The sequence below is a fragment of the Callionymus lyra genome, chromosome 3 (assembly GCF_982586985.1).
Source record: "Callionymus lyra chromosome 3, fCalLyr1.hap1.1, whole genome shotgun sequence".
NCBI classification, from domain to species: domain Eukaryota; kingdom Metazoa; phylum Chordata; class Actinopteri; order Syngnathiformes; family Callionymidae; genus Callionymus; species Callionymus lyra.
In genome coordinates, this window is record NC_141820.1 from 40,462,159 (window position 1) to 40,484,958 (window position 22,800).

The 22,800-nt window shown below is 37.8% G+C and overlaps 1 protein-coding gene across 1 annotated transcript in view; it reads left to right on the forward strand.

The window, feature by feature from the left end:
• The first annotated feature begins 386 nt into the window (after nucleotides 1–386).
• LOC148084989 (chemokine-like protein TAFA-2) overlaps nucleotides 387–22,800 on the forward strand; it is a 66,536-nt gene continuing 44,122 nt past the window's right edge. The window contains exon 1 of the mRNA XM_087786033.1: nucleotides 387–628. The gene's annotated coding sequence lies outside the window, so the exon portion shown is untranslated. The remainder of the gene's footprint in view (nucleotides 629–22,800) is intronic.

Sequence of the window (22,800 nt, forward strand, 5' to 3'; positions counted from 1 at the left end):
TTCGCTATGTGCATTTGAGTTTGAGGTCTACCATTTAAAGATATCAAATCGAAACTTAGGTGTATTTTTAATAATGAAATAACGTACAGAAGGTGTTCTCTAAATATAGGTAACGATGTTCACGTCCAATTTGCTAAAATAATAAACTATTGAAAGTTGTATATTAATTGATTACAAATGTAAGGTGTATTTCTAGAATAATAATACGTTTGTAATTGCTCTACTTTCCAATAGTATTTGGTTTGATGCGTTAGTAGAGTATTCCTAAAGTCATGTGATTCCTCTGAGAGGCGCTGAGTCGCTGCAAAAGTTGGTGCGCGTTCATGAAGCAGTCAGAGGCAACGCAGCCGCGGAGGAGAGCAGACGTGCACGGAAGATCTGGACCACTTTGAGAGCTTCCACGAGTGGATGCATGCGTGTGCGTGGACTCTCCTGCGAGCAGCGGACAGGCACAGAAGAGCAGCTCGACTGTCGTGACGAGGGCAGTGCCAGCAATGAGACAGCTCTGTTAGTTCTGAGGAGGCTGTTCCACGAGAACCCTCATGTGACGCGCGCACTCTGGATTGTAACTGCAGCCTCACGGATGGTTTGAAACGGTCGTGAAGGAGCGGGACGGGAGGGGGAACAGGTAAGACATCTTTACAACTGTTGGATCCTTTCGGCAGGTGATCCTCATCCACCCCAGAACACTTCTGATGAGATCCATACAACAGTGGAGATGTACACCAGCGCCTGATAGAGAACTGGGAAACATATCATGCATACATACACCAAACACACCTGGACGAGCACATCTGTAAAACTTGATGGTCAATATTATTGTTGCTTTCAGTGGAGCCCTGGGTGGGTGCCTCCATCTCAGCCACACAGGTTGAGGGGACACTCAAACTAAATCTTCAGTCAAACTCGGTTCATACTTTAGAAGCTCACGTTCGACTTATTCTCAAACAGCTAAAGATAATACTTTTTTGATTATTCATATCTTAAAATTAAGTTAAGATTTAAGAGATACTTATTTTAAATTCTGCTCATTATTAGCTTCACAACATCGTTACCTCGAGGACAAGTAGATACTGTCTTATGAACGTATTCTAAAACATAAATAGATATATAGATAGATAGATAGAAGCAAATTACATTTGAGTTTACAATTTAATATAAAAACAATGTTTAAATGTGCAGAGATTCATAAAAAATAAAAATAAACCATACATCATAACAAACGATTTATGTATTATAACTGTAATTAAAGGTAGATAAAAAAAAAAAGATTTAATAAACAAACATGAAGTATGATCTCCGATAAATGTATTTATATGTACTTTAATAAATAGGTAAACATGCAAATATTATTCCTTATTTTAATAAGAACATTTACTTCAATCTGTCTGTCTGTCTGTCTATATGATAAATGTATAGATGCAAAAATGTATGTTGAAGGGCAAAAAGTAAAAAAATAAAACAATATCTCACTGAAATAAAAGTTATTTTATTTTATGTCCCAAACATAATTGCATATGTAAATTTAATTTATATTATTAGTTTATGTAATTGTATGTAAAAAATTGGGAACAGTTGAAAACAAAATGAAAATGGAATGAATTACATTTTTTGAACAGCAGGGAAGGTTGATGTCCACCAGAGGGCTCTGAGATGTAAAATTCAGTTCTAGACTCGGAGAGTCAACAGACCTTCGCGGGGTTTAAGAAGATGACGGAGAATTCATGAGCAAAATGTGCAACCATCTGCGTAGGTTCAACTCCAAAGAGACTTGATAATGATAGTCGGAAAATATCAGCTGCAAACATTTCATTTCTGTCTCCAAAGACCAAAAATATTTCTGTGAACAAATGTCCACTTACTGTAATGTAATGCTGATTAAAATGCCTTGCTTTACAGTGAGGGATATGTCATACTTTTCAAATCGTGGCCTTAAAATCAGGCAGCATCGACCAAGAATATTATCAGTATATCCCCAGCACTGCTGCAGAGATTAACCAACACATGTAAACTAGTGCTTTAAAATGTGGTCAGGATCATACTTGTATAATCAGTTTATAACTGACTAAATTAGTCCCATAAATCACCAGATGTGTTTTCATCCCGGAGGTCAAACTGTGTTTGTTGTCATTAGTAGGGCTGAACGATTATTGAAAAAAATGTAATTGCGATTATTTTCTGAAATATTGCGATATCAATTATTGATGCGATTATTGTCTTTTTTATGCATTTTGAATCTAATACAATAAATGATTACCTTTACAGTAAAATGTTTTTTTTTGTGATTGTTAAGATAAACTTATTAAGGCAGTTTTATAATAAAGGAAAATGAAACATACATTGAAAAAAGGGAGAAGTTTAATTCAGTTACTTTAATTACACTTGTACACAAACAAAACCTATTCACTGCAAATACTAAAACCTCCCGCCAAACGTGCTAAAAGTGTAATGTTAACATTTATATTTATTAGTCAATAATAAATCATTCAGTCATTCAGTCATTCTTTTTTACTGCACGTTTGCACAGTTTATCTTGTATTTGAGTGTATTTCCTGTCATACACAATAATATATTATAATTTACACAACTTGAAATGTGTGATTGAACAAGGTACACAGGCGCACCTACAGGCAGAGAAAAGAGCAGCGGGCACACAGACATGTGGACAGACTCACGTCTCGATTTAAATGTACAAACTGAAGTCAGGATGAAAACTTGTTGAAATGATTCTGTTTCTTACTGCTGCTCTTTAGCTTCTGTCACTGATCAACGTGTTAAAGCTTCTCTCTCTGCTACTACTCGACTGGGCTAAGAAAATTAAATGATGTTGTGTTAAATAATATGATATTAAATAAAATCACAACCTTTGCGATATAATAATCACATTTTTGAAAATTGCGATCATATCATGTAAAATGTGCAATCTCATCCAACAAAACAAAAGCAAATGACATCCATATTACCATCTTACAAGAAAAAATTAAATTAAACTAACTTATTATTGCTTCGAAATAATGTATCAACTGTCAACTGAGTCTATCCTGTACCATGCTAGATCTCAAGTAGTATTTATTTCAATTTAAGTTTTGAAAAACCCTGTTCCATTGAAGCAAACATTACATGAAGCAAAGAGAGCTATTCAGCCTGTGTTGAGCAAATAAACTTACTAACTAACTAAAGTGAAATGTGTCATATCCAATATAGAATCTAGTCCAAAAACATTTTTTGCCCTGGATCTGTGGAGGTAAACTCAGTTAAACATAGCTCTTGTAAAATGCAACTTCATACACAAGTAATAGTACTTTTTAAAAAAAACTTAAATTTGCCATCTTTACTCTGACTGACAGGGTTTTGAGCAGCATATACTTCTAGATAAAAAATAGTTCTCTCAATAATTAAGAATCATTATTATTATAGTTTTTTCAGTTTTCAAGAATGGCCTTCTCCCTATGTAGTTAAGAGTCTTCAAGTCATTACGATCAGACATACACACATGTATATAGATGATGATGATTATTTTTATTTTTTTAGAACTATAGAACTTCATTGAATTTGGGCGTTTCGGCTGCAAATTCATGTGCTTTTATTGTCTATAAGACATTCAGATCAGACCGACAGTCATACATCTACGAGATGATGTCATTGATCATCCGTTGACGTGTCTGTTTGCACAAAACTTTCTTTTAATTCAAACATTTATATTAGAAAAAGGGCTTAAATCTTGTTTACCATAACCACACCCACTCTGCTGTGATTGGTCAAAACTTTAGGTTGTTCACTGCCTGTCATTAATACCAGAAGACCTCCAAAGAGACTTGTTGTATAAACAAAGCGGGGCGTGATTAAAGCTGGCTGGAGAAGGAGTGAAGAGCATTATTATGTCATAATGGACTCTGCTCTCATAATCTCTTGTTAGACAAGATTTCAGGAGGTGGAGAACTTTATTAAATAATAACTTCAAAACAGGGTCACGATCAGGGACTTACTGCATCTTGGAGAGGAAGATTTCAACCTTTGAAACTTTGATGAAAATGTTTTTTATCTTTATATCCTAGCAGTCAGGTAGCTTACATATTCCTAGTCACTAAGTGCATTTGCTGACTTAACATGGACAAATGGACAAAATATTATAACGTTAAACCTTTGTATTGTATCTTTTTCATCTCACAGCTTCCTCCTCCTTCTTTTCACTGCACTGGAGGTTTAATTTTTGTTTAGTGACCTGCTGAACTTCCAAACACTAGTGATGGCAACTTGAATCTAGCAGCATTAACATGTCTGGACTCAAACGATAAAATACCAAAAAACAGTTGACAAACATGCTCTTAGGGTTCCTGTTAATAGTTGAGTTATTAAAAGGGTAATATTAAAAAAGATATATATATTTGCAAAGCTAATTATTTGTTTACCTTTGTTCATCACTGGAATGTTTATATTGCATTGTACAGTTTAGAGTGCATTATTATTAGTAAAACAGTTTCAGCCAATCAGCGACTTCGTCACATGTAGTGCGGACACATTTAGTTGGAGTCTGTCGCAGGGCACACACAGACAGACAACCATTCACACACACTCTCATACCTATGGACAAGTTCCCCCAAATCCTCAATCAACCTCTGTATGTTTCTGGACTGTGGGAGGAAACCGGAGTGCCCGGAGTAAAATGGAGAACATACAAACTACACACAGTAAGGTCGGCTCGGCCTGGAATTGAACCAGCATCCTTCTTGCTGTGACGCGACCACGCTAACCATTACGCCACCATGCATCCTCAGTTTGATACAGTCTTCTGAAATAACAAATTTGCTCAGTTTGCCTTTAGTTATATATTTTTATTAATAATGAATGATACTCATCTTTGTGAAGACACTGACATTTTTTTTTACAAAATAATCATTTACATTTCATGAATACTCTTTTGAAGTGAACACCATCTTCCCAATTTAAATTCACAACATTTCATAGGGAACATCTTTTTTTTTCACTAGCCTGTGACAAACCAATTTAACAAACAATTAACTATGTATTGCACCTTGTTTGAAAAAGTTATCGAATATGTAATGTTTAAGAAAAATCAACTTACATATTTTCAAATACATCTAATCACATTTTGAACTAATGACCAAGTCTGCTGCAATTTTTTTCAAAATGATATCTCTTACATTTCATGAACACTATTTAATTGAACACAATGTTTATCATTTTAGATTAAACTTTGCAACTGACACCATCTGGTATCTGTGTCTTTGTTAGTGGAAAGACTGGAATTGCATGCTGTTCACCAGTGTATTGTAGTCTGTGGTACAAGGGAAACCTGGCCTGTATAATATAATACAGGTCAATATCAAAATCAGGATTCTCTTCACTAGCTTGTAAAATAATCAAATCAATTGTTAACTTAATCATGTGTACACAAACAATTTTAATTACAATGACATACATGTAGAAATCACAGGTTATCCAATACAGTGCATTTATATTTATCACAGTGGAACAGGTAAAATAATTGGAACTTAATTATCCTTCATCAACACACATAAATACTGTATATACACACATATTCTGTATATACACACAACATATGAAAAGAGAGTCTCAGGTGATCAATTCCCTTGTCAATTCACGTGTATAAGATGATCAGATGGATCTTGATCTGATGTTACAGGCGGGAGTTCTTCTGTTCCGTGAGTATCTCGATCACTCTTGATTTTGCATTTAACAGCCGTTAATTTGTGTGTTTGTTCCTGCTCCGCTCTGTGTGGAGCTTGTAATGCGCGCTGCAAGCTTTGGATTGGTCGAGTTGAGTGAGGTGAGACGCTCACACACAGGTAGATGTTAAAACAAAACCAGATATTAAAATATACTGGATATTGATTTAAAAATATACTCGCCGTTTATATTAAAAATAAATAATATAGCGTTTATATAAAACATAATCTAATATTTGAATCTGGGTAACACACTGCTCACTGGTGGTGAGTTGTGCTATTTTTAGAGCAGGCCTGCGGGCGCCTCATATGGTCCTTGCGGGCACTGTGTTGGTGACCCCTGATTTACAGTATGTTGTCTTGATAGAAGTACACTTTTGACTATGTTTAGTTTAATGTCTTTGTAGGAAACTTATAAACGTATAATGCGCAGTTATGACTGTGTTTCCGCCTAAATGGCTTATAGACTATCAACCCGCGTGAAAAATTGGCAGCCAGCCAATGCCCAAATGAAATGAGGTTATATCCATCAAACCTTTTTAGTTGTGAAGTAATACAAATTATAACAATCATCGATATACATTTGTGTAGCTGTGCGAGTGTGTATGTCTGTTTTATAGACTCTTAAATTGGTAGTACGGACCTCTCAGTGAAGGTTTAGGGGGATGGCAACTCCATTAAGTCAAGGGAAAAATGTACACAGGGGGCAAAAGACCCCCATTAAGTTCAAAGATGTCTAATTTTGATAACAATTTGCTATATGTATTAATGTACATACTCACTGAGATTTTCCAATCCCTTTGGCTTATAAAAGGGGGCATATAGGGGGCAGAAAACACCCCCGATTTAATTTAAACCATATACAGTGTAATATGTATGAATGGATGGCTAGTATCATTCTAGCTCATTTGACCAATTGTAAGGCTCATAATCCACAAAAAAATAAAATAAATAAATGGTCATGTTTGTGTTTTCCGCTTGTTCCGCCCCAGAATCATCTTCTGCCTGGAATAGTAACTCTTCTTATCAAAATTCCCTGATCCTGTTACATGCAGAGCAGCAAGGAAATAAGCGACGAGGGAAGCAGGGACAGTCCACTGGTCCGAGTCCAGCCTTCTCTCTCCGCCTGGACCTGTTATCAGCGCATAAGACTTGCTCCATGTGTGGCCCACTGACTTAGAGACACTTGCCCGTCACGCAGGATAACTTGCCTCCCACCCGATCCCACCCTGTTCTTGTGCAAATCTGTCAGCACCTGCACCCATGTGGGACTTGGATCCTGCTAAGTAGCTTTGGGCTTGAACAGAACTACGTCAGTACAGTTCAAAACTCAAAACGGCTCTTCTGGCTTAAAGGTTGATAGTGCTGTATTTCAGAAGGGTTATTAGGGTATAGGGTATATTATTTTCTTCTGATCTGTTTTCCTTGTCATGCTTTTGGGAGCCAATATATAAAAAAGTAGATTTGTGAAGCCTGCAAGGATAAACAAAAAGTTTGCCAAATTGATTGGTAACATTGTAAGAAAGATATCTGATATCTTAGGATTATTGCAGCTGTTACATCAGCATTCAAAGGCTTTTGCTACCCTATAAGCAAAAGTGTCTTTTGTTTATTGGCCAAGCATCGCTAGCCAATCGTGCAATTGTTAAGTTGTTCTGTTAAGGGTCGATTACACCATTCATTCATGTATATATCCAGAATAAAAAAGTTTTTAACTGCCCAGGCACCCAAGCACCCATGCGATGCCACTGAATGGAAGTTTATTTATATTGAATGAATTTGGTTACAAGCCAGGGATAGTTCGGCTCAAAATCTGGACGATTTTTGATGACCTTCAGGAAAATGTGAAAGCTAGGCCCTGTTCTTAAATTCTAGGTGTAATTTGTGGGTCCCATCACATGTCTAGATGCTGTAGACATTCCTTGTCCACTAAGTGCTGGTCGTGCTCTCGAGAAACACGGTGTACTATGGTGGAGTGTTGCTTGCTCTTTAGTCCCTGTAGGGACCTCTCTACACCTATGATGTAAAACGTTGTTTACAACTTCTATCTAGATGGGTGCTCTAGGATGTTCTTTTTCCAGGATTGACAGTTCCCTCCTCATCATTTCTAGATGACTTTTTTTTGCCAACTAAAATATAGTGTGGAGATGCAGGTCTTCTGCTGCATGATTCCTTTTTTGGACAAAGTCCTCATAATTTACACGAAAAACTAAACTTAATAAAATACAAATGCTCTTGGGCCAAATTACCAGGTTTAAAAGTGTCTTAATAGTTGACCTCAGTCCGCATCCATGTTTATTCTTTCATTATTATTTATTATTAACAATATAAATGATGATTTTTAATATTATTGTCAGTGTTGTTGTAGTATCACATATGCACAGTGATCTGGGTTTAGCTCGCTCAGCAGCCTAGAGCTATTTAACTCTGGGAATGGAACCCACGAATCTGACACCACCGTCCTGGCTTTTCCATCTGACCACTTTCCCCACTTATCTGGCAAATAAGCTGTTTTAATTGCTTACACACAGAGTCCTATTGGGCCGTGTAGCGTGCCCAGAGATAGGGGTTACACTGAGTCGGGCATTAGTAACAGGATGAGGCAACCGCAAAAGAAACGAGCTTCGACTCCCAAGAGGAGACAGGAAATAGCCTCAGACTTCCTATTAATTTCAAACTTCTAGCCATTTTACATCCCACTGTGGCAGCTCAACAGCTGATGTGCACATAGTAATTCTATCACAAATATTATGAAATATGACTTTTCTGCAGTGGTGTATTCAGGAAAACCCGTAGCCATATGCTTATATACTGGATGACTGATATACATAATGAAAAGCTCCTCTGACATCAGACCAAGACTTGGAATTGCAAGTTACCTCACGTAACTGAACAAGACTTTTTGAATTATTGCCCATCAGTTTCCAACTTGTAACATGAGTTGCAAAACGGGAAGAACATTTATCCCCCAGTTCGGAGTGCTAACCATCTGAGTGAATCACTGACACTGGGTCCTGGTTAAGTCGGTGCAAAAGAGTAATATTCAAAAACATCTGGATGACTCTCTATACTACTGCTCTAGATATATTCAAACAATGAAACTGTTGAAGAATAGTAATAGCATTCATTTAGTTTGCAATCATATAGCTACTTAACTGAAGCGTAGCTGAAAAGATCCGAGTGACTCGTAAAGTTAAGTATTAACATGATGTTTACAAGATTCTAATCAAAGAAAACAATCCATCAAGGTCAGTGAAACATCGACACCTAAAATGTGCTGCGTCTCAATTACCTCATTAATGTTGCATCTGGGCACAAGACTTCAACCGTGATGCTGCAAACTTCCCGAAGAAGTCGATGCTGCACGTCTCACTGCTTTGACCCGGGTACCCCATATAAAGAGCGAGTCATCACAGCGGTGAGTAAATGTCAGCTTCACCAGGCTTCTAATGAGTGCGCAGACTACGGAGAGCGCTGACATCGTCGTGGACCGGAGCCTCATTTACATTCAGACTGTCAGAGCCAAACACAGAGAGGGTAGAGATCTGAAAACAAGTTTCATTTAACTTTGCGAGATGAGTTTTACTCTCTTTGGTGGAGGTGAAGCTCAACACTTGTGGTAAGCACATTCAGAGATTCATAGTTTTGAGCTCCAGGTTATTTCAACTTTCATTCTGAATAATCTGTAAATGATTAACATTCTGGTAATTGACTCACCTGAGAGAGCGTGACTCTGTGATACTTGGAGTTATATCTGCTTACTATCCAGGGTTTTCGCCAGGATTTTTCACAGCGTAGGGCAGTGCTTCTCAATTATTTGCTGTTAGGCCCCCCCTAAGAAGAAGTAAAAATTTCGCGCCCCCCCCAAATATACAAATATACGCTGCCACCGGAAATAATATCATTTGTCAATAAAATTGCACCTCTGCATAACATTATATTCTTATTAACATTAAAGAAGACTAAATAAAGAAATATGGATCAATTTAACAAATAATTACTTTATTAACACAGTAGAAAAAACTTAAAGAGCATAAATTTAGTGCAAACATTTTCTGAGCATTGGATACTGAAAGAAAACTCATCAATAAATAATAATTAAATGAAATTGACCAGCAACATTAACTCAGGAGCACAATATATAAAACAATTTGAACCAGCTGATACTGAAAAATAAAGACTATAATCAATAAATAATACATTCAAATTGCTCAGAAAAATCAACTCAGGAGCACAATATATAAAACTATTTGAACCAGCAATATATAAAACACTATGATACTGAATACTTATACATTGTAATTGATCCGCAACATCAACTCAGGAGCATAAAATATTAAACTTTTAAAAACCGAAAATTAATAAGACAATGTGTGCTGATTTGTTTCTTTTATCAAAATGAGGAAGTGAGGAAGCTTAATCTCAAGGTCTCAAGGTCTCGAAAAGCGCTATATAAATAAATATTACTTACTTACTTAATGGCTACAATTAGCACGTTTTGCAGAGCACAGCTTCTTTAGCACTCAAAAAACAGGACGACTGTTGATGATACGTTTTCGCTGGAAAAACTCAAGCGGCTTATCAGCGTGATTGGGGTGTGTAGTATGAAGGTGGCGCCTTAATTTACATGGCTTCATGCTGTCCGCTGCCAATGTTTTCAGACACAGCAAACAGACCGGTCTTTCCTCTTCTCCCACCGTATTAACAGTGAAGCCAAGCGCTACATACGCCTCGTCATACTTCCTCGTCTTGGCTTTCGGGACACTTGCCTCGGTATCTCCGTCTTTGTCCGCTACTCTTTTCCTCCCCGTTAGATACTTATCCATGCTATTCACTGCACTTCCACTGTTCGTTTACTCCACACACTCCTGCTCTGCTCTGTGCTACGGGCTCTTCTTCGGTGCAAAAAGACCCACTCCCTGCGTACACTGACAACGAGAGCGCCACTGCCACCTACCTTAGTGGATGCGCAATTACACTTTATTCTTATATGACACGTAAAAAAAAAAGCATGTTCCCCAGGGTCACTCGCGCCCCCCCTGGCATCGATTTGAGAAACACTGGCGTAGGGGGACCTGTGCACGGAGCCGCCGCGTGGCGAGAACTGAAGGCGCGAGTACTATAGGGGAGGTCCGGGGGAATTTGAAACATTATTTAAAAATTACTTACCTACCTACTTACATTTTGAGGACCACATTTTTAAAAATAAAGGCAGAAAATAAACTAAATCCCCCCTACGCAGCTTGAGGGGCCCGATTCACACCTTAGGGGATCAAATCACAGCGTGGGGCCCTATGCTGAATGGTGCTGGTGAGAACCCTGCTATCTATTTGATGTGTGCTACATCAAAGTTGGATCCATTTTCTGTTAATCATGGTTATTTGGACAGGTACTTAAGTCTCATGGGCTCAGATTTGTGTGACTCCTTCAGCCATATAACCTAGTTCTTCTTCACTCAAGTCACTTGAACTCTCTCAGATGGGATGGACTCTATTTTCTGTTGAATGACTCGAGTCACAGGCACCGACTGTGAAATGGGGTTCTTCGATTCCATGAGTCAGATGTACTTCCTACCAAGTATCCTGACTCACACAGACTCATTCCAGCGGGTCTTGGCTATCCTATGAGTAAAATCCACTTATATTAAAGCTTGATATTTTTTATCCTATAGCATTTGACATAGACTCTGTGTGTCTACAACCATCTTCAACCATGTCTTTTCTCATATTAAGATTTTTTTTTAATAAATTGAGTTAAACCTAATAGACTTACTTCTTGTGAGTTCATGAGTCGGTTCATTCAAACGCAGGGATTCATTCATCTGCTAATTTGATGATGAACCAGGAATTGTTGCTGCTCCTGCTCAGTTCAGTAGGTGAAAAAAAACAGTCAGATTATACCTTCCAGATCAAAATGAAGAAATGTATGAACACCGCTCTCTGATGTCTCTGGGGGCTTTTGATTTTAATGATCAGATCCAGGTGTTGTGGCCTCCCCGGGGAAATTCAGCAGTCTGTCATTGCTGATTCATATTCGGTACCAGGATTCACAAATTATTGTGAATTGAAGGCAGTAGCCACAAATGGTGTCTGATAAGAACCATATCATTTGAAAAAGTCATTATAACTTGTTAGGATGCCACAGCAAGTCAGTCTTCTCTACCTGAACTAAAACCTGAAAAGAGACTATCCTTTTTTACTTTTCAAAGAGTCGGCAGACTATGGATGTTTCCCAAATCGCGCACTTCTACATTCAAGTGCGTCCCATTTAGAAGTGTGCTAAAATGGACTGTGTAACAAGCACTCAATTGGTACAGAACATTGAGTGTGGATCGATGGACACTTTCCACCCTAATGGCCTAAACTTCTTAGTGACGTAGATAGCGATAAACGGAAGCTATGTCACTGACGACGCCTCTTCGGAGCAGATACCGGCTTAAATGTCTTGAAAAAACAAAAATGAAAACATCAGTAGTAATAAAATGAAACACAACTAAATAACTTGTTTCTAAAAGTGCTGTCAAGTTTCGGCCATAGGGTTCTAGCGGCTGGTTGCAGTCAGCGTTAAAAAGTAGTAGTAGAAGAAGCTTTCAGGATAAGTGTGTAGGGGCAGTGTTTGATTTGAGACAGTACTATCCTATTGAAATTTGTCTTATAGTGAACTGTAAAGCAGTGAACATAGAGAAGTGCACAATTTGGGACAGCAAGTGTTCAATAGATCAGTCTTTCCTCTATCAGGAAGGTCAACAAAAAGACATGTACTCACAGGGAGTCTTGGGTGTCCTATGTCCAGGAGAGATCTGACCATCTCCGTCATAGTAGATAGGCAGCGGTTCTACTTTGAACCCCATACAATGCTTTTTGGATTGGACCCTCCCAGGAAAAGGGTACATAACCGATAAAGAAGGAATCTAGTGGAGTTAAGGAAAAGCAATGACAAGGAAAGTCAAGCAAAAATAAAAAGTCCTTAGTTTTAAATATGTTCAAGCTTGAAAGAAATGCATTAAACTCTGTAAATGACTCAAAATGGAAATTTCTATAAGCATGCAACATTAGCTGGTATTTGTTATGTATGTGGAGCTGCTTCAATGTTGACGTTTTTGTAGAGTTTACTAAAGGTCGTCATTGTGTTAACATTTCAAAAACCTAAACCAAAAGCACTGCATGAGTCTCACATATCTTAAGGAAAGATGAGCACCAATACACAGTTGTTTGAGTTTTACTTAATAATTGCTCCATTGTATGGAAGTAAATCAGTGCCATGAGAATATTGAATGGTTGAATTTTTTTTTTTTTAATATTGAAAGGTTGAAATAATTCCAATTATTAAATATTTGTTATATTTTAATTTGAACTATTCAATATTTTTTATTTCGTAGCTAATTCTAAAACATGTCATCGCTTGACAAAAGTTCAAGAAAAGGTTTCGAACCTGAAATTAAAATATAACACATATTTAATAATTGAAATCAAAATATAACAAATATTGAATAATTACAATTAAAATATAACATATATTGAATAATTGAAATTAAATATAACACATATTGAATAATTTAAATTAAAATATATCAAATATTGAATGATTGAAATTAATTCAACCTTTGAATGTTTAAAAAAAAAAGTAAATTCAACCATTCAATACTCTGATGGCACTGATGTACTTCCATACCATTGCAAATAACACACATTGAACCTCTTCAACAACGTAAGAAACAATTACGCCGCCAACCTCAAGATTTTGACAGTTTATTAGAACACCCCCCGATGAGAATTTAACCTTGTGAAACAGCGTGCTTGATGGATGAGTTATCTCTCTGACACACCTATAAGAATATATAATACTCAGGTAACACTGGAATGAACCAAAGGGAGTATTGTATCAATCTTCAATAATAATGCATGTAAAGGGATTGGATCTAGATCCTAGAAAAACAATCTTGTTTAGATAATATGTATAGTTATACTTGGAAAGGATGTAGAAGGTGGTACATGAAAGTGGTACACACAGGAGATGTTGTGATGAAGGTTGTATGAATGAGCTCTATCCCCTGACTGGTTTTTCTGGCTGTCCCTTGGAGGGCGGGCCCTTGGCCCCTCTGCCTCCGTGCCTGCGCCTGGTGCCTCCCCCTCTTTGCTTCCTCGGCCGTCCTCGCCTGTGCTTGCCCTCTCGCGCCGCCGGGGCCCCCCCGGTGGTGGTCCGCCTTCTCGCTGGTGTTTGGGGTCGGGCTTGGCTCTGGTGGTTATCTCGCCTGCCGGGTCCTGGTCTCCCGTGGGTTCCTGCCGCGGCTTGGGCCCCCGTGTCTGGATCCTGCTGTGCTAGGTATGTGCCCTCTGGCCTGGCTATTTCAACCTCCCCCCCCCCTCTCCTCTCTATATATCTTCACCCGTCACCGGAGTCTGTATACCTGTGTATTGTATACATTTGTCCCAAACCCACACCTTTTATTTCTCTCCCTGAGCCCCAGGGATCCACCTCCAGAGCTGCTGCTGATCCAGGGATCCACCTCCAGAGCGGCTGCTGATCCAGGATCTTCACCACGTCATCAGATCCCGAGTTCTCTCCAGCACCCCCATGGACTCTTCTACACTCTCCTCTTTTCTCTCACTATATCCTCCCCCACTCCTCTCCTTATCCATTTTTCTACCCCCCCATCATTCCTCCCAGCCGGTCAAAGCGGCAGGCGTTAACAATGAGTCTGGTTCCGCTCGAGGTTTCTGCCTTCTAAAAGGAAGTTTTTCCTTGCCATATCTCACTGTACAGCTCACTGTACAGTGTTTTGTTTCTTGCTCTTTGTTGAATTGCTGGGATCTATTTTTCCTTAATCAACTGTAGTCTTATTTCAACTGTATAGTGTCCTGAGATAACTTTGTTATGATAAGACACTTTAAATAAAATTGAATTGAAATTGAATTGAGTGCAGGTGGGCTTTTTTGGAAGTTCATGTTGTGTTATGTGCTGCTACATCACCCAGACAAGATTTTAATCTGTTAAGAACTGTTTTTTGGACATGGTCAACCATGGCTCTGAGCTTTAGTTGATGGATAGGTTCAATTTGAAAGATTAAATGGAAATATTGTAAACAACTTTACTCCAAAAACACAGCATAGCCAGTTGGTTGTTGGATGTTCGTTTAGCATGCCAGCATCAAACTCTATTCTCATGTGGGAAACTCTACCCATCTTGTTCCAGAGGTCCAGGTTTTAGTGTGTGAGTAACACTTTGACATAGCACCACAGTTTGTACTTTCAAACAAAAGGGAGTCTGGTGGTGTAGACTTTATAATCTCTGTCAAGTTCACACGCAGACTTCAATTGCGAATGCAGGACGACCAATTGATAGGAACTCTGGGAGCTTCTGTCATTTGAGGAAATGTAACAATACGAAACAGTAAAGGTTTAAAAAGTCTGATACCATGATCTCTGATATAGCATTAATGATGGTACAGTCTTTTGTCAAATGTCAATAAACTCCGTTATTGTTGTTCAAGTTGGATGGTGGAGAAAAGGTAGGAAATCTTTAGTATCTGACATACATGACGTTGACGTGATTGGTATATAATCTTTCTCTGTGTCTTCACTCTGACACAAAGATGGTGTCTTAATGCAATTGCTTTTATTAGAAGACATTTCTAGAATCCGTCTCTTAGAGTTTTCATCATCTGAAGGTGTAAGATTAGAAACATGGCGCCCAGCATCTGTTCCCTTCAGCACGTGTTTGAACGAGCCAGTGCTGGTCTAGTAATTTACAATATGCAAAGTAAAAATAACATTAAGCAACAAGTAGTTTTCACTGTAGTGATGCAATCTGCTCCAGCGAGAACATGACTTAAGTGGAATTTTAGAAGGAGGTTTAATATTGGATTACAGCAAAGGGATTTGCTGAGTTAAAACCTTAAGGGAAACAACAACAGAAGATAAAATGCATATTTTAACTGTGTATTGTTTGTGATTGTTAAAGCGCTTTGGGACCCTGGTTTTAGAAAGGAAAACTCTAGAAATAACCATTACTTACTTACTTGTCCTTTTAAATAAATAAACTGAAACTGAAACGTACTTACTTATATATATTTTTTAAATATTTTCACTGTGTAAAAAGACATATGATGCAAAATGTATAGCTGATGTTCGTCGATGACTTTCTGCTGCCTTACATTTGAGGAAGTGGAGAAAATGGAAAAAGGTGTGTTGAAAACATTTATATTTAATAATAATGATGTAATGTGTAATAAATCACACCAACTTTAGTGTAAACTAAACCACTTTTCAAACACTTTGTCAGTCATGTCTGCCTTTTTCTTCCAGCTTCCTCATTTTATCACAGTTGAGCCTGTTTCTCTGCATTACCTGTAATACAGTACAAAATAGTGTAATTTATTGACTTGTGTGAATGTACAAGCTAATACACTTTACAGACACGCACGCATACACAAACACGCCAGCAGCACATGTCACAATACTAATTTACATACCGATATCAGGGTGTAACTGATGATCAAAACACTGAAGTTTTCTTTGACCATTGATGTTTTATATAAATATTTATCTCATTTAATTATTATGGTTTCTTTAACATTTAGTTTAATTTGACCAAATATTTTTTCTTTTTAAAACCATCCTTGCCTCCTCTAATCTTTCTCTGCTACCGTCTATACTGAGTAGTTTTTTGTAACACCCTGACAACATCTAAAAGTCACATTTTGGCATAAGCTTAAGGCGGTGTGGGAGAAACCTTTGTAATGAGCACAGATCAGTTATCCGACCACAGTAATCTCATTGCAGTTTGAAACCGCTGCGATGCCTTCCTGCCAGGTGTGTTTATTGCCACACGTCAACAGCTTTGGTGCGGCTGAGCTTTAATGTCGACGTTTTAAAGAGATTTCACTGCATCTCCACCAAAGCCCCACGGGTCACTTGGCGGCGGATATTTAGTGAGGGGAACTTCTGAGTGAAAGTAATGAGCTCTCGAAGACAGCAGCGCAGCAGTTGTAGCCCAATTATCCACCGGCACCTGTCGAATATGGCCGCAGCTGTACAAAAGCTGTTTTTCTGACGCCGTGTTTCCAGTGCCACCCCGACTTCCATTGACTCTCATTTGCAGGCAAGGGAATCTGCATCGGTGAATTATACTAGTATGAGTTTATTTATCTTTGTGTCATTTACGGGTGGATCTTGTACGTTTGTAAATTAACCAAATTTAATTCATACCGAAACCTCTATTACTGGCTCTCTTTAGAGATGTGATATAATGTTTTAATTATTGGGGTCTAAATCTGGCATCCATCAAAAGGAAAAAAAGAACCAGCTTTCTATCAATTTAGTTTGACCTCTATTACACTCATCAGTATGTGTCTGTTTGTACAAATCTCTGTCTCGCATGTGGTGAGAGCGTGGAGTAGAATAGAATAGAATTCTGCTGATCGTGAAGGAGGAGCTGTTGTTGTTGTCCTTTTGCTATTTCCGCAAAGTTATGTCCGACAGTTAAACATTTTTGTTAAATAAAAGGTGAACTGAAAGAGAGAGGGAAAAAATGCTTCCCGTAGAGAATTGCTGAGAGTCACATACAAAAATGTTGAATGACTCTCACCATTTAAAGCAATAGTTGATACTGTACCTTATTAGAGTAGTGTTTGTAAAGCTATTTAATTTATCTTTTAACACATTCCACACTTTCATTTGAACATACAAAGTTTTTTTTTTTTTTTTTTAATTTTTATAATAATAATAATTTTCTTTAGATAAAATCCTCAACCATCTTAAAAGTTTTCCTTAATTCCAGATTAATTTATTTGACTTGTGTATACTACATGCACACATGCAGCACCTCCTGTGCTTCATTATTGTGGTGATAGATGGCGTAATAACTTTTAGAAGTGTAATAAATTGTCTTTATACGACATGAAAACGCAATAAAAGGCGGGTCAGGCGATCAATTCTGGAGCAGATGGACATTTTAGGATTACATTAGGCGAGATTACATTCTCACACGAGGCTAGAGACGATGTTGAAAGATTAAACATCGGATAGTAATTCAGTTTGAGAAGCCAATAATCTAACAGTGTAATTTCCGTGTGTCACAATGTATGTGGCTGTGTCCACATCAGTGTTTTATTTAATAGAAACAAAAAATAATAAGAATTGTGATGCAAAGTAGAGCTTTGAGAGGTGCTCAGGTGTGGAGAAAACTACACACACACACATAAAATGCACACACGTTAGTTGTGTAGTTTAAATTGTGAGTCCATCTCTGTCCATTTGTGTCCCAGGTTCCCAGCGCCTCCCATGCCAAGTGGCTGGGATATTGGGTTAAATAATTCCATGATAAAGAATGCAACCAAATGCAACTGCCTCTACTACCGTAAAGCAGTTTGCTGTTTATATGGTTACCAGGCGTGTCAGCCACGCAGAGATGTCATGAAGAGGCTGAACAGCTTAATAAATTGTTTGATAGAAATCAAACAATGGCTGACTGAAAACTATTTGCAGTTAAATGTAGACAAAACTGAAACTCTGGTTATTTCGCCTGATGATAAAGCTCCAGGGTTGAGTCAGTATTTGGGTGACTTAGGTCAGTCTTTCAAACTGAGCCTGAGAAACCTGGGTGTTGTATCTGACAAGACATGTCTCTAGTTCAACACTGCAGAAAACTGACCAGAAACTGTTTCCTTTAACTGAGAAAAATCTATAATCTTGTTTAGACTTTTTGTCCAGTATCAGTTTGTTTTCATGTCTTAACAAGAAGGAGTTGTCTTGCCTGCAGTTAAAACAAGACTCTTCAGCAAGAATTCTGACTTGCTCTAGTAGAAGAACTCACATTTCCCTGATCCTTAAAACTCTTCATTGGCTGCCAGTTTCTTTCAGGATCAATTTTAAAATTCTGGTTCTTACTTTCAGCTTTGAAATGATCTTTGATGACTCTGTGTTTGATGGTGTCTACTAACTCCTTTGAGAAATATCTTAAGACCATTTTATTTGTGCAGGCTTTTCCCTGATTTTCTGGAACTCATGTGTTTTGTCTCTATGTTGTCTTGGTCTTTATGCATTTTAACTGTGTATGTGTGATTGTTAAAGTGCTTTGTGACACTGGTCTAGAAAGGTGCTTTACAAATAACATTACGTTTTGGCATTTTATTCTGTTAATATTCACAATTAAAGAAATGTATTGACATCACATTAAGCAAGGTCCACCCATTGAGTCGTAACAATTCAGTAAAAGTTTTAATTGGATCAGCCAGTTGTAAATTTAAACTTTTCAAATATCATTGTCTTGGTTCCTTTTGTGCAAAATGTGCTGGTCATTAAGCAATGTTACAAACTTCAAGCGTTTTAACTTCCCCAAATATTTTTTCTTTTCTTATCTCCCCAAACGTTTTTATCACTGATTTCTTAACTGAACTATCTTTGACATGGCGCCCCAAGTGATTAGGGTTAAATAGAGCCCGATCCTTTATTAGCAGCACTGCTGTTCCTGAAATTTAAAGACCCTGTCTCTGTAAAACTCCTCTGATTAATGTGCACAAATCACATTTCCCATACAACAAAAACACAACTTTACCGCAACCAGATGAGTGGTGTGAGTCTGGGTTAGAGTAAACAAATCATCAGTTACATATGAAGAAAAAAAAAAGAACCAACTTGAGTTTTAACATCTTATCTGCATCTTCATGCCAGATACTCTGAGGTGTTGTCCACTTTAAGCCTGTGGTGTGTCCTTCAGCAAAAGTGTTTCAGTTGTATGCCAGAACCCTTGAGGACTGATGCTGCTTTCTCTCAAAGAAAGGAGTAAGTTTAGGTGAATGGTCATCAAATAACCTCAGTGAGGGCTTTCAAGGAGACCATGGGGCTTATTGAATGAAGAGATGTGGCAACAGTCTGGCTTGTGTCAAAAGTCACCTAAAGTTCATTTTTTCCCCTAATAGATTATTTAATTGTAATGTTAATATGTTCATAGTCATTTATCAAATACATTTCTCTGAAAATGACTTGATATAACTGATACAAAGTGGTTTCAACTATTTAGCTATGTGCTGATAAGTTAAAGAGGTCCTGATAAGTAAAAGAGGTGAATTTCTTTGGGAAAACTCCCTATGTACAAAAAGGAATATTCATCCTCAAAACTGTCTTTGCGGTTGTTTTTCGTCCCCAGAAGCTTCGCTCCCTCTAGGCAATTCCTGCAGGATAATGTGCATTCAGTCACTGCATAAATCGTTTGTTTGAAATGTGCCCCGGAGCAATAGATTCTCCAAATGAGGAATCATATTTTAGCATTCATTGTCATACATTACATTCTTCCTGACAAACCTAGGAACGGGCCTCCATATTCTTAATCACTTAAATCCACACACAATCTGGCTGAGCTATCTTAGCCAGGATGGAGGATCCATTAGTCCCTTCTCATTTTAGGGGAGAGCTGCCAACCCATTAGGTCTGTCACGCTCCGCTGGATTTCCATATCCTCCCGTTTCAGCATTTTTCACAAGAAAAATGGGAAATGTTTTGGATTAAATTCACTACTTTTTCCAGGTACTAATTAATTTGCTGCCGTCCAACACTGAGGATGGTCACCAGCTAAAGGTTGTGTGTTATTAACAAGCCTTGCACTTTGTTTACTGGGTAACCTCGAGCCAGACTTTGTCCAGGATGGCTAAAGTTTGAGCTTTTTAATCCTTTTACCATTTTCAGGTTTTAACTATGTTTTTCCCTATACATGAATAGTTTAACCAGCAGAGCGCCCATGTGTGGAATAATCGAGGGCTATAGTTGATCAGATGATGCATCTTTTATTGGAAATTATCGGAGGATCATAATAACATGTTCAGTGTTAAACCAAAATTGGGACGAAATCTTTGCAGTGTTTATGTGTATTCAACCTCTAATAGCAACTGCCAGCTATTTAATTCCCCAGAGACATGTACCCAAGAACACACAAATCTGGTGATTCAAGCAGACCATAGCAAAGTGTTCTGCAGTTTCTGTTAAAAGTCAGTTCTTCTACTAAAACGATTCAGAATTCTCGCTGCAGATTTTTTTTATTAACTGCAGGCGAGACAGCCCCTTCTTGTTTGGACACGAAAATAAACTGTTACAATAGTTTAAACAAGAAGACCCAAAAGCATGGATTACAAGCTCCAGATCCTGTTGTGATATCATTTTCCTAAGTTTATAGATTTTTCTCTGTTGAAGGAAACAGTTTCTGGTCAGTTTTCAGTAAGTTTTAAGTCACTTAAGTCCTTCAAGAGCACTGCCGCAGGTCCAGGTGTAGCTAGACTGAAACACAATAGAAAGGTCTTGTAGAACCAACTAAGATCATTACTTCAAAAGAAGTAAACTCCTGTGTCTGAATCACTTTGCATGAACAACTATCTCTAAAAACAACAGCCAAACCACACCCACAACGACAGGCTTACCTACTACAGCGCAGCCAGCAGGAAAAAGTTCATTAAGATGAATAAACTCTTTCTCTCTCTGCCATGTCTCTGAAAGACACAATAAACTTAACTTTTCTCTTGTGAAGAGATCATTCAGAGAGAAGGATTTATTTGCAATGGGACACACATTCAACAGTACAATAATGGTAAATGAAACCAAAGATCAAACCCTGTTTTCAGGCTTTCTGGCGTCTTGACCGTTAGACCCGCTGGTTTCAAAACAAAGCCGCCTCGTTTCTTGGCGTTGGAAACTCGCTGTGCAGATAGTTTTATATATATTAGATTAGATTAAATAAGCTTTATTGATATGAAACTTGTCACAAGAGACTTCGGAGTAACAACTTCTTTTGTTCGGCTTGACTGGATTATTTTTGGAAGCAGGACCACCGGACTTCTCGAACACACGAACACTTGCGGCTGCCTTGCTCGCCTTCTCACAATCACAACAAATGTATGAGTACATGCCCCCCTATGCAACATCCACAACTTACAATACCACCTTTTTAAGGAGGAACACTGGCTGGTAACACTTTGCTAATCAGGACGCAGATAACACATGCGGTTCTCCCTTAGCCAATTAGGACGCCGAACGAAATGCATGTTCATACTGTACACTTAAATAAAAGCATGCAAAATTACACTAAAAAATTCCGCGAAACACAAGGGACCACTGTACAAAGCTAGTTTTTCATAGGATAACTACTTACTCTCCTACATCCTACAGCAGCCGCTTACTTTTTTCTAGCCTCTTATTTAGAACTATGTTTTCAAGACAACAAAAAATCATGTTTCTAAGAAAATTTGTCATGAACATTTATGCAAAACCATCCGAATGCTTTTCTCTCAACGCACATTAGTAAAAGGGCCGTGCCCTCAGAGACTGTTTAAACAAAATAGATTGTGTGCTCAATGACAATGAAAAAATGGGTTGGCTTACATGAACTGACAGATGTTTTTTTCAGCAATCTAAAATGATTATCCCCTTTTTTGTTAGACAAACTTTAATAAAAGTGATTAAAGCACTCTATTTCAAAGTTTGAAAATTAACTTTTTTACTCAAGGTCAAAATAAAATGTATGCTTCACACATAGACTCGAATTTGTTCACAGAAAATAGGAATTAGACACAAGACGAGATCTATATACATTCTAAATAAGAAAGTAAGAGGAATGCTCATATGAAGCAGAGTTGCATACTGTTGGGTCAATATAAAAGTTATGCTATTTTCAGTTCTTACTATTGTAAATCTAATGCAGAGGAGTCAGTGCCTCTCCAGCCACGAACCTTAATACACGTCACTGTAAAGTGCCACCTCTTGTGCCCCATTCAACCTCTCATGTCGGAGACGCCACTGGTAACAAGTCATCTGAAGCGTTACTATTTTGAAACCAGTTTTGAGTTTGAAGCTATAATTGTTGTGTTGTGTTATTGTTGATTTATTCGTTCCACTCTATTGATTCATTCATAATGCTCAGTTACAACAAAAGCAACAAAAGATACGAAGCACAGTGTTTTGTTTTGTTTTGCATAACCACAGGTTCAATGTCCATAGAACATGTTCAAAGGAATTTAATAGAGCAAATATTTCCTTTATATATTTAAAAAAAAATGTACATGTTTAAATAATGTGTTTGTTAATACTTTTTGTTTTCATCTTATATAAAA